This window comes from Oreochromis aureus, linkage group 23 (assembly GCF_013358895.1).
Source record: "Oreochromis aureus strain Israel breed Guangdong linkage group 23, ZZ_aureus, whole genome shotgun sequence".
NCBI lineage: Eukaryota > Metazoa > Chordata > Actinopteri > Cichliformes > Cichlidae > Oreochromis > Oreochromis aureus.
The window spans coordinates 6,246,840-6,259,500 of record NC_052963.1 but is presented as its reverse complement, the minus strand read 5'-3'; the positions used below and the strand labels follow the sequence as shown (position 1 = coordinate 6,259,500).

At 39.3% G+C, this 12,661-nt stretch overlaps 1 protein-coding gene across 1 annotated transcript in view; it reads left to right on the top strand.

Annotated features, from left to right (window-relative positions):
- Positions 1-12,661, top strand: part of LOC116314370 (cholecystokinin receptor-like) — a 114,175-nt gene that overhangs the window by 69,106 nt on the left and 32,408 nt on the right. The gene's annotated exons all lie outside the window — the stretch shown is intronic.

Below are 12,661 nucleotides of genomic sequence, written 5' to 3'. Positions count from 1 at the left end.
GGATAAAATCTTTTCAAGGATAAAATCTTTTCGGCTGTACTACTCCCGGTATACCACTAGAGAGAGCCAAGACACCACAAATGAAGTCTGTTTCTATGGTGCCAAAAGCAGAATCTTTCTCAGGAGCCTAGAAATTGGCCTAAATTTGCACTAAAATCTAAATATTTCAAAAACTATAAAAGTTATAAACACCAAAAGTCACACCATACTAGCCCAGCTCCAGCCGCACAAAATGATGTAACATATGTACCCCTATTGTCAAAACTGTTTGGCAGAGGAGGCGGGGAAAATTTTCACTAAAATATTAATATTTAAAAACTATAATATTCATAAACACCAAAAGTCATAGCACACCATTCCAGATCCAGCCGCACAAAATGAGGTAACATATATGAAGCTTGTCCAAAAACTGCGGGTCGAGATACACTGCAAAATTTCAGGCGGAAAAAGGAAAATAATAATAATAATAATAAGAATAATAAATCCGACGAATAGTAATATGTGTGCCTCTTGGCATAGGCACACATAATAATAAATCCGACGAATAGTAATATGTGTGCCTCTTGTCATAGGCACACATAATAAGAATAATAAATCCGACGAATAGTAATATGTGTGCCTCTTTCCATAGGCACACATAATAAATCCGACGAATAGTAATATGTGTGCCTCTTGGCATAGGCACACATAATAAATCCGACGAATAGTAATATGTGTGCCTCTTGGCATAGGCACACATAATGAGGAGGGGCTCTAACTGATAATGAACATAACTACAGGCTTGGAGGTCCTAAAAGTCAGGTATAAAAGGAACAGTTTGGGGTCTAGAACACATTTTGTGTAATTATAACAATATGTAATTTATGGCTCGGTTACATTCGGATTGGGTTCATTATTTCAGAAGTCTTACACAACTAGCACAACAAGAATAAGGGAGAGTTTACATTAATGTGATTATTATCATGTTCTTTTAAAAAAAAATTAAGTATATGAGATCCAGCTGGTCATTTGGCGATTGGGCTTTATGTGTTTTATTCTTCTAAAAGAGAAATCTGGCCTTCTTTTGTGACTCACAGCTGATCAGACACTGTGATCCTCCTGCCTAAAACTGCTTGATATTTAACAAGTGTCTGTCTTGCAAAGAGGCTTTTCTCTGGGCCTCTTTTTGCCTGTCAGAAAGTAACCATCACATTGAAAGTGCTCGAACAGTCACACGTCTTCAGGAGTGTGACTTAGCGATGAGCTGGCTCTCATCAGGCCAGAGTTGAGGTGCCACGTGAGGCCTGAGTCAGACTGAAAGCAACAGAGAGTGCCAGGAAACTGAGATTGACTGCAGTACTTTGTCTCTTTGCTCCACTTTGAGCTTTTGAATGGTCGAAAAACTATATCGAACGGTCAGGATCGCAATCCTATTATTGTTTCAGAAATGCAACGCGCCATCTCTGAGGACAGGCTTGCCCAATCTCCTTTTCAATTACTGGGCTCTCTCAGCTGTGATAAGGAGGAAGGGAGCAGGAAGAGCAGCTGCTTTGGACTTAAAATACCAACTTTTTGGTTTTTTGATCACTGTTTTACAATTTTATGCTTGTTTTAATTAAGCTACAAAGTAGTTTCATAATGAATGAGTGAAATGATGAAGCACTGGACCACAGGAATTAGCATGGTGTCTTCTTCTGCAGATGTTGATCATTCTTTGCTGCATCTATGCAAAAAAAAAACTGTCAAAGCATTTCATTTTCTCCCTATGAAATGATTAAGATGTCTTAAAAGATAATGAGGGAACTCTTTTAGCAGGGTAATACATTTTGTCTGCCCGTGTTTGCAAAATATGAAGGAATCACTCTTGGTGAGATAACCTCAAATGATCTACAGAGTTACCACTAGTCTTTCTATTCTCTGGACTGGACATGGTTGCTAACATGCCACTATACCTAGTCAAAAAATTTGTATTGTGTACACATTTGTACACCCATCCTTCATAACACTGCTCGTTCTAATGCACCGATCAGCCACAACATTAGAACCAGGTGAAGTGAAAAACAGTGATCATCCTGATACAAATTCAGTTTTCTGCTGCTGGTCAGTACAGCACAAGCTTTTTTTTTATTGAAAGGTGAAGACCATAAAATATAAGAGCATAACCGCAGCAATCCAAAACTAGAGACAGTGGGAAAAACAAACTCTCTTTTAACAGGAAGAGACCTCCAGCAGTAAAGTAACTGCTGGCACACCAGGAGACCATCTCTTATTCATACACTATATCACTAAAATTATTGTCTGCCTTCAAACTCACGCAAAATCAAGTTACATCCCATTCTTAATCCATTGGGTTTAACATGATGCCACATCACCCTTTGCAGCTATAACAGCTTCAGCTCTTTTGGGAAGGCTTTCCACAAGGTTTGGGAGTATGTTTATGGGAATTTCTGGCCATTCTTCTAGAAGCAAATTTATGAGGTTAGACACTTACGTTGGACAAGGCATAGCTCACAGTCTGTGCTCTAATTCTTCCCAAAGGTGTTCCATCAGCTTAAGGTCAGGACTCTGTGCAGGCCAGTCAAGTTCTTCCACACCAAAGTGAACACATCTCCACTACTCTAGAGTCCAGTGGCAGCATGCTTTGTACCAGTTGGCCAGCCATGGAAACTCGTTCCATGAAGCGCTCTACCCACTGTTCTTGAGCTAATCTGAAGGCTACATGAAGTTTGAAGGTCTATAGTGATTGACTCTGTAGAAAGTTGGTGACCTCTGCTGACCCCGCTCTGCGAATTTACATGGCCTAGCACTTTGTGGCTGAGTTGCAGTCTTTCCCAATTTCTTCCAGTTTGTTATAATTCCACTAACAGTGGACTGTGAAATAGCTAACGGCAAGGAAATTTTATGACTCATGACAGTTTCATGATAGTGTTTACTGAGCTCCTGAGAGCAATCCATTCTTTCACAACTGTTTGTAGGAGCAGCTTGCATGCCTAGATACTTTATTTTATACACCTGTGGCCATGGAAGTGATGGGAACACCTGATTCAATGATTTGGTTGGGTGATTTAATATTCTTGGCAACATAGTGTAGCAGCATAACTACAGAGTAGTTTAAGGCCACCGGCTTCAAGTCCAACTATCTAAACTAATTAATCTTTATCAAAAGACTGATGTTAAAATTAGAACTGAGAGCTGGTTCCACAGGAGAAGAGTGTGATAGCTGAAAGCTCTGCCTCTCATTTTATGGTTGGAAACTCAAGGAAGTTGATAGGTTTATAGCATAAACCTATTCGCTGGAACGTTCAGGACAATTTGCTACACAGCAAAAACAAGACACAAGTAGGCAGAGTTCTTTGTGTTACTCATGCATGAGGGAGACCTGCCTGGAGCCAAGTGTCGTTCCACCCACTTGACCTCCGTCAGACTCTCAGCCAGGTTCCCCATAGCACTCCTTTTATTGTGGTTACGTGAATATGCATAGGGTCATTAACATATAACATCTTACATAGGTATACATGTGAACAAAGAATACCCTGTGTGTGTGTGTGTATATGTGTACGTGTGGGGTCAAAGCATGACCCCATATATGACTTCCCTAAACCTGCTGGCCTGGAAGTCCAGCAGTTCATCTAAACAAAAGGCACTTAGCCTAAAACAGATATAGATACGTTTATCCTACCATAAAACAATAAGACAAGGTACGACCTCTCCCATGCTCCCAGAGTGTGGGTGTGAAAGCCAGAACACTCTGGAATGCACACAACGTCTCTCTGCAGACTACTAAAGATCACACATCCTATCACTACACAATCGATTATACACCTCTAATAATATGTGGTTAAATATTTCTTAATACAAATGACAATAATAAAATATAAACCCATCAGAAGTCTTTTATTGGATAATATGAATTTAATAAAAGATAACATTAATTCATCAGAACATTGTATTTGAAGGGATGATTTTTCATTTTTCAGGGAACTTTTACGACACCCCAACTCAGCACCTAATCTCTCCATTTAAATCGTGGTCTGATCGGATTATTGCCACAGACACATGACTGGACTGACAAGAAACCAAACTTCTGTCAGGCCATTCCATATTTTATGCAGTACAATTGAAATCCCAGCAGTCATAGCCCTGGTCTCATCAGGCAGTGAGATCAGAAACTATGTGTCCAAGCTCGCATGGACACATTAGTTGTGCCGCTTCTTAATGACGGCATTTTAGCTAACAACCCCAACTAGCAGTTTCAACTTGTAATTGGCTGAAAATAACGAAAATAAGATCACATTAACATGTGTGTCTCTGTATTAACAAACATACCATATTGGCCCAGTTTATTTTTCTTATCATTGTTGTGAGGAGACCATAAATAGCATTTGCATTTTCTGTTGTACAGTTCATTTGCTGTTATGGAGTTCTTGTTATGGATAAAAAGTCTTTTTTTGTTTCAAAATAGCTGATAACTATTCGCTGATAGCTGCCAACATCTGCGAACAAATATAATTCTATAAAGTTGTTCTATATAGTGTGTAACTGTTAATAAATTTATTGCTAATGCATCATATGGCACATTGACTTCTGAGGAAATTTTAGATGGCACCCATCATCAGAAAGGTTGCCGACCCCTGATCTAGCCAAAACCAATCAATAAACAGCATCACTGTGCCTATCCTCAGCTATCGATATTGTGACAAACCAATTCAAGGAACTCATCTAAGCTTTGCAATGTCATCTGTTAACACACACCCACTAGACATATAATACACCATTCATCCTTCTACTTGCCCATTCATCTAAGTATCCACCGATCTGCCCCAGCTCGGTAATCATATGAATAATAGCCCCTGTGCTGTTTCCATGGCAGTTATGAGATTGATGTTGTAATATTCGAGAGCATGCTTTCATGTACGAGCACAATCTTCAATCATATTTAGGCATCCATGTTTGTGTTTTTGCTGCTGGCTGTGTGATGCAATTCCTCTGAGGTGCACTTTGCATAAAGCATTACAGTCTGGGACGTTCGTGGCTTACAGTAAACTTCTGAACAGAAACAGCTGTAAGGATATCTGGCACCTGTAACACACGAATTCCACTGGTACAGTTTTAAGACCTTTGTGCTTTTTTAGGCCATCCTCATAAAATTAGGTGTTACTAGAATAAACAGGTATGGTTTACCTACTGGCATTCCTCGGGATAAGCAGTTAATTTTCATGAGGCAATTTTAGGTGGGAATGCCATGTCTCCTCCTTATCAAATGTGTCAGGTTAAAGTGACTTACCTCTGCCACTGTCAGCATTTGGCTGCTGGTGTTACTCGGCTTCACAAATTCCTCAATCAGTGAATCAGCTCTGACAAACATAAAAATAATAGCTTTAGAGAAAAATGATCCAAATACTGCCTTAAAAACAACACTGATGAGGCTGAGGTGTGCCGAGAGATCTGCGACACCAAACTTCAGAGCTTCAAAAGCCAGTTATCAGGCTGTGAGTGTTGACTCGAGTCAGGTTTAGTGAAAAAAAAAAAAGGATTAGAGCATATTCATTTGGAGCAGAGCAGAGAAAGTGCAGGGGGAAAATGTGAGCATTTGGTTCGGTTAGTTGTCTGGTAATTAATTTGTCAGCACCTCATCCAGAATTGCAGCAGAAAATCCTCTCGTCAAACAAAATCCTCACAATTCTGCCAAGTTGCAGAGAGTGAAGCTTTGATTAGAGCATCTGAAAACTATCAAAAGAAGCAATAACTAAGACATATGCGATATGCATTTAATGGAAAAGTGTCCAGTCTGTTTGATATACGCAAAGACAATTTGGGCATCAGTCACTATCACACACACACTATCAGTTCTCTCTCTCTCTCCCTTACATATACATATACATATACACACACACACACACACACACACACACACATATATATATATATATATATGTGTGTATGTGTGTGTGTGTGTGTGTGTGTGTGCGTGTGTATATGTGTGTGTGTATATATATGTGTGTATATATATATATATATATATATATATATATATATATATATATATATATATATATATACACACATATATATCTATATCTATTTCTATCTATCTATCTATCTATATGTATATACATACATACGTATATATACATAGGTCTTGCCTCTGTAAGTGCTTCAAAATCTCTCTGTCATTGGATTTCATTTGATTCCAAATGAATCTGATTCCATAATTGGAGTCAGCGGGGAAACTGCGATTTTAGTGAAAGGTAAGTAAAAATATATCCTGGCTGTACCTGTAATGCCAAAAATGCTAAATCCTAAATTAACTGTTCCCCTGGCCCCTTTGGGAACATTTTTATTTCACTGTGAAGTTGACCTTTGACCTTCACATAAGATAAGATAAGATAAGATGAGATAAGATAAGATAAGATAAGATAAGATAAACCTTTATTAGTCCCACAGTTAGGAAATTTGTTTGGTCACAGCAGAAAGTGGAAATACAAAGTTAAGAGCAGCAAAAATTAAGAAAAACAATAGAATAGAACAAGATAAAATAGAATAAAATACTATGTTGCATCAGAAAAATTGCACTTAGTGATACTGCACATAAGGGGGATGGATAAACATAATTAGTGTATGAATTTCAGAGTAAAAGCTGTTAGCAATAAAGAGAGAGTTTGGCAAATTTCAGTCAAGTTTATTACGGTGTATCACACTAGGGTTGGGCGATATGTAAAAATTTTTCAACCGACAATCGTCAGTCCAATAATCGACGATGGGCGATACATTTGCACATACGCAGACTTTTTGATGGGCGGAGCAATGTAATCATGCACGGACTGATTTGCGCGTTTACAACACAGAAGAAATCAATACATGGACAAACTAATTTTCCCCCAAAATTTAGGGCTGTCAGCATTAACGCGGTCATCACGATTAAAATTTTTAACTCTCTCAACCGATCTGGAGCGCATAATGAACAAACTTTGGACAAGCTGCCCGTAATGCGTTGACAGAGACATTTCAGGGATTTTGACTCAGTCTGCACTCCAGATGGGTTAATTGTTAATCGTGCTAGTCGTGATGACGGCGCGTTAACGCTGACAGCACTAAAAAAAATATAAAGTTGCCCATTTGGGATAAAAGAGGTAAACCTAAGGATGTAACCAAAGCGGTGTGTCGCTTGTGCAGACATATAGTGCGAACAAAGTACTCAAACACGACTAACTTGCATGGGGATGTACGTGTCCACCATCCGGCTGAGTTTGCTAGGCTATCATTTTTCTCTTGACTGCTTCTATTAGCTCCATCAATCTTAGCAAACTTCCTCATGGGCAAATAAATAAATAAATACATCGCCATTGTAAAAACGATCGCCGATGGACTCAGCCTATTGTCGATAGTCGATATATTCATCCAATCGCCCAACCCTATATCACACAAGAGTATACTAACATGTCTTTTGCTTGTGTCAGCAGGTTATTACATAACAAAAATAATGGTTGGACTGCAAACAGGAGCCAAAAATGTAAACTCAAAGAAAGCAGAGCATGTCTGTGAGCTCCACATCCATTTAGGAACCAATCCACTCAGTTATTTCACATCTTTGACTTAAATAAAGTCAATTTTAGGAGGTGACTAGGACATAGAAACTGCTTGTAATAAATCACCATTTATCTCTGATGAAAATCACTTGAACCTTATGAATACAAAAAACAAACAAACACTACATTAATCTAAATATTTACTGATAACAATGAGTAAGCTGACACAGCTCAGATTGCTAAATCTCTTCAATGCAGCAGAGTTTGGCTCATATGTTTTGGCCTGTTGATTGGCTCTTTGGGGTTAGGGCATTGTTACAGGATTCTCCTATAGGTTTCTATTCAGCTTAATTGTGTAACACACAGTACTTTACCACTACATTCAAAACAAAAACACAAACAGTAACCATTCACAACAAGAAATCCCAATAGTCCATGTCTGTCAGTCCGTGTACTCAGTTTCATAGTCCAGAGTTCAGAGTTCTTTTCAGTCTTTTCAGTTCAGGTGTGTGAAGGGTGTGTGTATAGTGTTAATGTTAGTAGTACTACCCGGGTAGTGTATTGTTTTGAGATCTCATAAGCTTATCTGTCAAGAAGTAACGCAGGGCTCCAGACTAACTTTTTGCCACGGTTGCACTGGTGCGCCTAACTTTTTTTCTTAGGTGCACAAGCATAAAAGTTAGGTGCACCCCAATTTTTCGACCGCATCACTGAACACCGCAGCTTTAGATGTTTAACTTTTTTTTAAAGTTACTGTCCATACAGACAATATTGATTTGTAAATGAATAAAAATCTTGCCAGCACAAAGTTCTTAATCTGGAGCACAGTTCTACAAGAAAGATTAGTTACTATATTTTTTGGATTATAAGGCGCATTAAGCGAAAGTCAAACTTTTCTCAACTCATTCTTCTTGCTTCCTCACTTCTGTACGATTGACTCATTAAAGTTGAATTCTCTCACAGCTGCTCTATTCCCATGTTCTACTGCGTGACTGATAGAGTTTGAAATCCGCTTCGTAAGCATGTCTCTTAACAGGTGCCATTTTGGGGTCCTTATACACACACAATACGGTAATAATATGTTGAATCATGGTACGTATTACTCGGCGAGGCTCCTGACTAAGGAAGCCGTAATGCTCCAGCAATCCATCCAGTGGTGCGGCTTCGTAGCTTACCAAAGTTCGACCTAAAACATTTTGACAGATTTTTGAGTGCCGTGTACCACATAAAATCAGTTCGTGGTCAGTTAGCACAACCAGAACTCGTGCATAAGGCACACTTTTGAAATGAAAGGATTTTAAGCACCCCTTAAAGTCTGAAAAATACGGTCAAAAGTCAAAATTAAAAGTCAAAATTAAAAATGCTTCAAATGATTCGAACCTTGGGCATGGGGATCTGAGAGGTTCCGCCCTTGACTATCTCTGACTGGTTTAGACCACGATATGGGCATAATGTGTGTCTGTTGTTGGCCACACAGAGACTTTCAGAGTTGCGAGACTTTTTTTGACTTTTCTTTTTTTACTCGAACAGCTGGTCCTAGGATTTTTTTTTTAGTTGCACCATTGAGAATTTAGGTCGCATTTGCGACCAAATCTCATATTTTGTGAACAGCTGTCACATTAATCCAGCTCTTACTGAATTGTGAGAATGCACCTTATCGATGCATGAGGGAAGTCCAAAACGTGGTCGCAGTGCTATTTATCCAAAGACTGCTCATATTTATCATCTCCTTACAGGAAATAAAACTTACTTCCTATCTTTCAGAAAAAAACATCTCCGATTGGCTTAGATTATTCACAAGTGAAAAAAAGGATAATACAGCACTTAAAAGGAACACACAAAATTTACATTACACTTAGCTAACGATTAGCTTGCTATGCTAGCTAAGTTAGTCAACTCACCGGAAATGAACAGGAATCATAAAAACAGAGGTACAACGGCATCAACAATGCCACATTTCCCAACAGGCGGAAGAGTAAAATCCAACTTTGTGTCTTCACACATAACTTTTTTTTTTATTTAACAAGGACTAAGGAAAAAACTCCCAGTGAGTTGCTCTGACCAGTATACATAGCCTTACGGTGCGTTCACACCGAACGCGATAGACGCGACCAAAAAGCGCCAGACGCCCCTAGCTGGTCGCGTGCACATTTGATCCTTGAAGCGCGTCCAAAGCGAACTGGTCGCGCTTTAAAATATGCAATTTTCACGCTCGTGAAGCGGAAATGTGGGAGGAAGTAGTGCCAGACGCAGTAGCGGTTTGTAATACAGGCGACACGAGTGGTTGCCCAGGGCGGCATTTGCTCTTAGTAGCGGTAGACGTGATAAGCACAAATGCACAAAATGCACCACACAAACTGCAGTGTGTATTTTACTTCGCGCTTCAAACGTGTCAGTCGCACTACTTGGTTGCGCGAATCAGGCAGAAAAGTGTTTTCGCGACGCAAATCTGCTTCTGAAGTTTCGCGCGACCCCCAGTCGCGCGAAACTGCATTAACTTTACATGTAAACCTGAAGCTCTGTTCATGTCTATCGCGTTCGGTGTGAACGCACCCTTAACGTTGTTTTCCTTCGCTACTTTGCTACTCAAGTTCACAAGCACTACATAATCTCATAGTACGAGCACAATCTTCAATCATATTTAGGCATCCATGTTTGTGTTTTTGCTGCTGGCTGTGTGATGCAATTTCTCTGAGGTGCACTTTGCATAATGCATTACAGTCTGGGACGTTCGTGGCTTACAGTAAACTTCTGAACAGAAACAGCTGTAAGGATATCTGGCACCTGTAACACACGAATTCCACTGGTACAGTTTTAAGACCTTTGTGCTTTTTTAGGCCATCCTCATAAAATTAGGTGTTACTAGAATAAACAGGTATGGTTTACCTACTGGCATTCCTCGGGATAAGCAGTTAATTTTCATGAGGCAATTTTAGGTGGGAATGCCATGTCTCCTCCTTATCAAATGTGTCAGGTTAAAGTGACTTACCTCTGCCACTGTCAGCATTTGGCTGCTGGTGTTACTCGGCTTCACAAATTCCTCAATCAGTGAATCAGCTCTGACAAACATAAAAATAATAGCTTTAGAGAAAAATGATCCAAATACTGCCTTAAAAACAACACTGATGTTAAGACTTCTCATCCAAACACATAAACGAATAACCACATATGTACCTTTAAAATTTAGCTTGAAAATATGATGAAATACTTTAAAGTAGCAATAAGAAAGTTAATCAAGTTAGATACCTCAAATTTACAGACATTTCATCTTGTGTTTGTGCCTAGTTTTAAAGATAAACTGGACCTGAAACATGAATTCAATTGAAAATAACACAATAAAAAGTACAAAACACTGTGAACGTCCTTTGATTTACTAGAACTACCACTGACCACCAGTTACAAATGAAACAGCTGAAGAAAGCTGTTTTTTTCGTACCCTTGGTATGTGAGGGACGTTTGTTTCGGTCCTGCTTAATGCTCGTCTTCACTGAACTCTGAGAGATGCACTGATGGTTTCCATGGTATCCAAAGTTGACTGCACTTCAAAAGGTCCCAGAAGTGAATTTAATAATCAACACCAAGTATTTTATGAACCACAAATCCCAGCAGGATAACGACCACTGGTGTCTTTTCCTCCAAACTTTATTTATTCTAAATCATAAACAAAACAAAATAATAACTAACAAAGAAATCGAAATCTAATAAAAGAAATAAAATCCACTCAAACTCATTATTGAACAAAATCAGTTACATTTCATCTTGTCAGAATATCATACATATAGCATATTAAATTCAACAAGATAAGATGTTCATAGTGTATTTGTATTGAGTATTACATAAGATGTTCTTATGTAGTTTAAACTCAACTTAAACTCTAACAGATCAACAGATCATGCATTTATCACAGCTCTCCACTCAGCCCTTTCACTAGCATTTCACTTTCATTCATTTTCACTTTCATTAGCAGATGTAAGGATGTTGTTTACTGATTTTAGCTCTGCATTCAACATCATGATCCCCCATGAACTGGTTCATAAACTGGTTTTTAAAATGATCAAACATTCAATCAGTTTCAGGAATGTAACTATTTAAATTCCAGGTATGTATGTATATATATATGTATATATATATATATATATATATATATATATATATATATATATATATATATATATATATATATATATATATATATATATATATATATATATATATATATATATATATATATATATATATATATATATATATATATATATATATATTTAAAAAAAAAAACACCCATCTTGCCCCCTAGGGCGGTTTATCCTTCAAGCTCGGGTCCTCTACCAGAGGCCTGGGAGCTTGAGGGTCCTCTTGCAGTATCTTAGCTGTTCCCAGGACTGCGCTCTTCTGGACAGAGATCTCCGATGTTGTTCCCGGGATCTGCTGGAGCCACTCGCCTAGCTTGGGAGTCACCGCACCTAGTGCTCTGATTACCACGGGGACCACCGTCACCTTCACCCTCCACATCCTCTCAAGCTCTTCTCTGAGCCCTTGGTATTTCTCCAGCTTCTCGTGTTCCTTCTTCCTGATATTGCTGTCATTGAACCGCTACATCGATCACTACGGCCGTCTTCTTCTGTTTGTCTACCACCACTATGTCCGGTTGGTTAGCCACCACCATTTTGTCCGTCTGTATCTGGAAGTCCCACAGGATCTTAGCTCGGTCATTCTCCATCACCCTTGGGGGCATCTCCCATTTTGACCTTGGGACTTCCAGGTTATACTCGGCACAGATGTTCCTGTACACTATGCCGGCCACTTGGTTATGGCGCTCCATGTATGCCTTGCCTGCTAGCATCTTGCACCCTGCTGTTATGTGCTGGATTGTCTCAGGGGCATCTTTACACAGCCTGCACCTGGGGTCTTGCCTGGTGTGATAGACCCCAGCCTCTATGGATCTTGTACTCAGAGCTTGTTCTTGTGCTGCCATGATTAGTGCCTCTGTGCTGTCTTTCAGTCCAGCTTTGTGCCTCCGTGCTGTCTTTCAGTCCAGCTTTGTCCAGCCACTGGTAGGATTTCTGGATATCAGCCACCTCCTCTATCTGCCGGTGGTACATACCGTGCAGGGGCCTGTCCTTCCATGATGGTTCCTCGTCTCCCTCCTCTTTCTT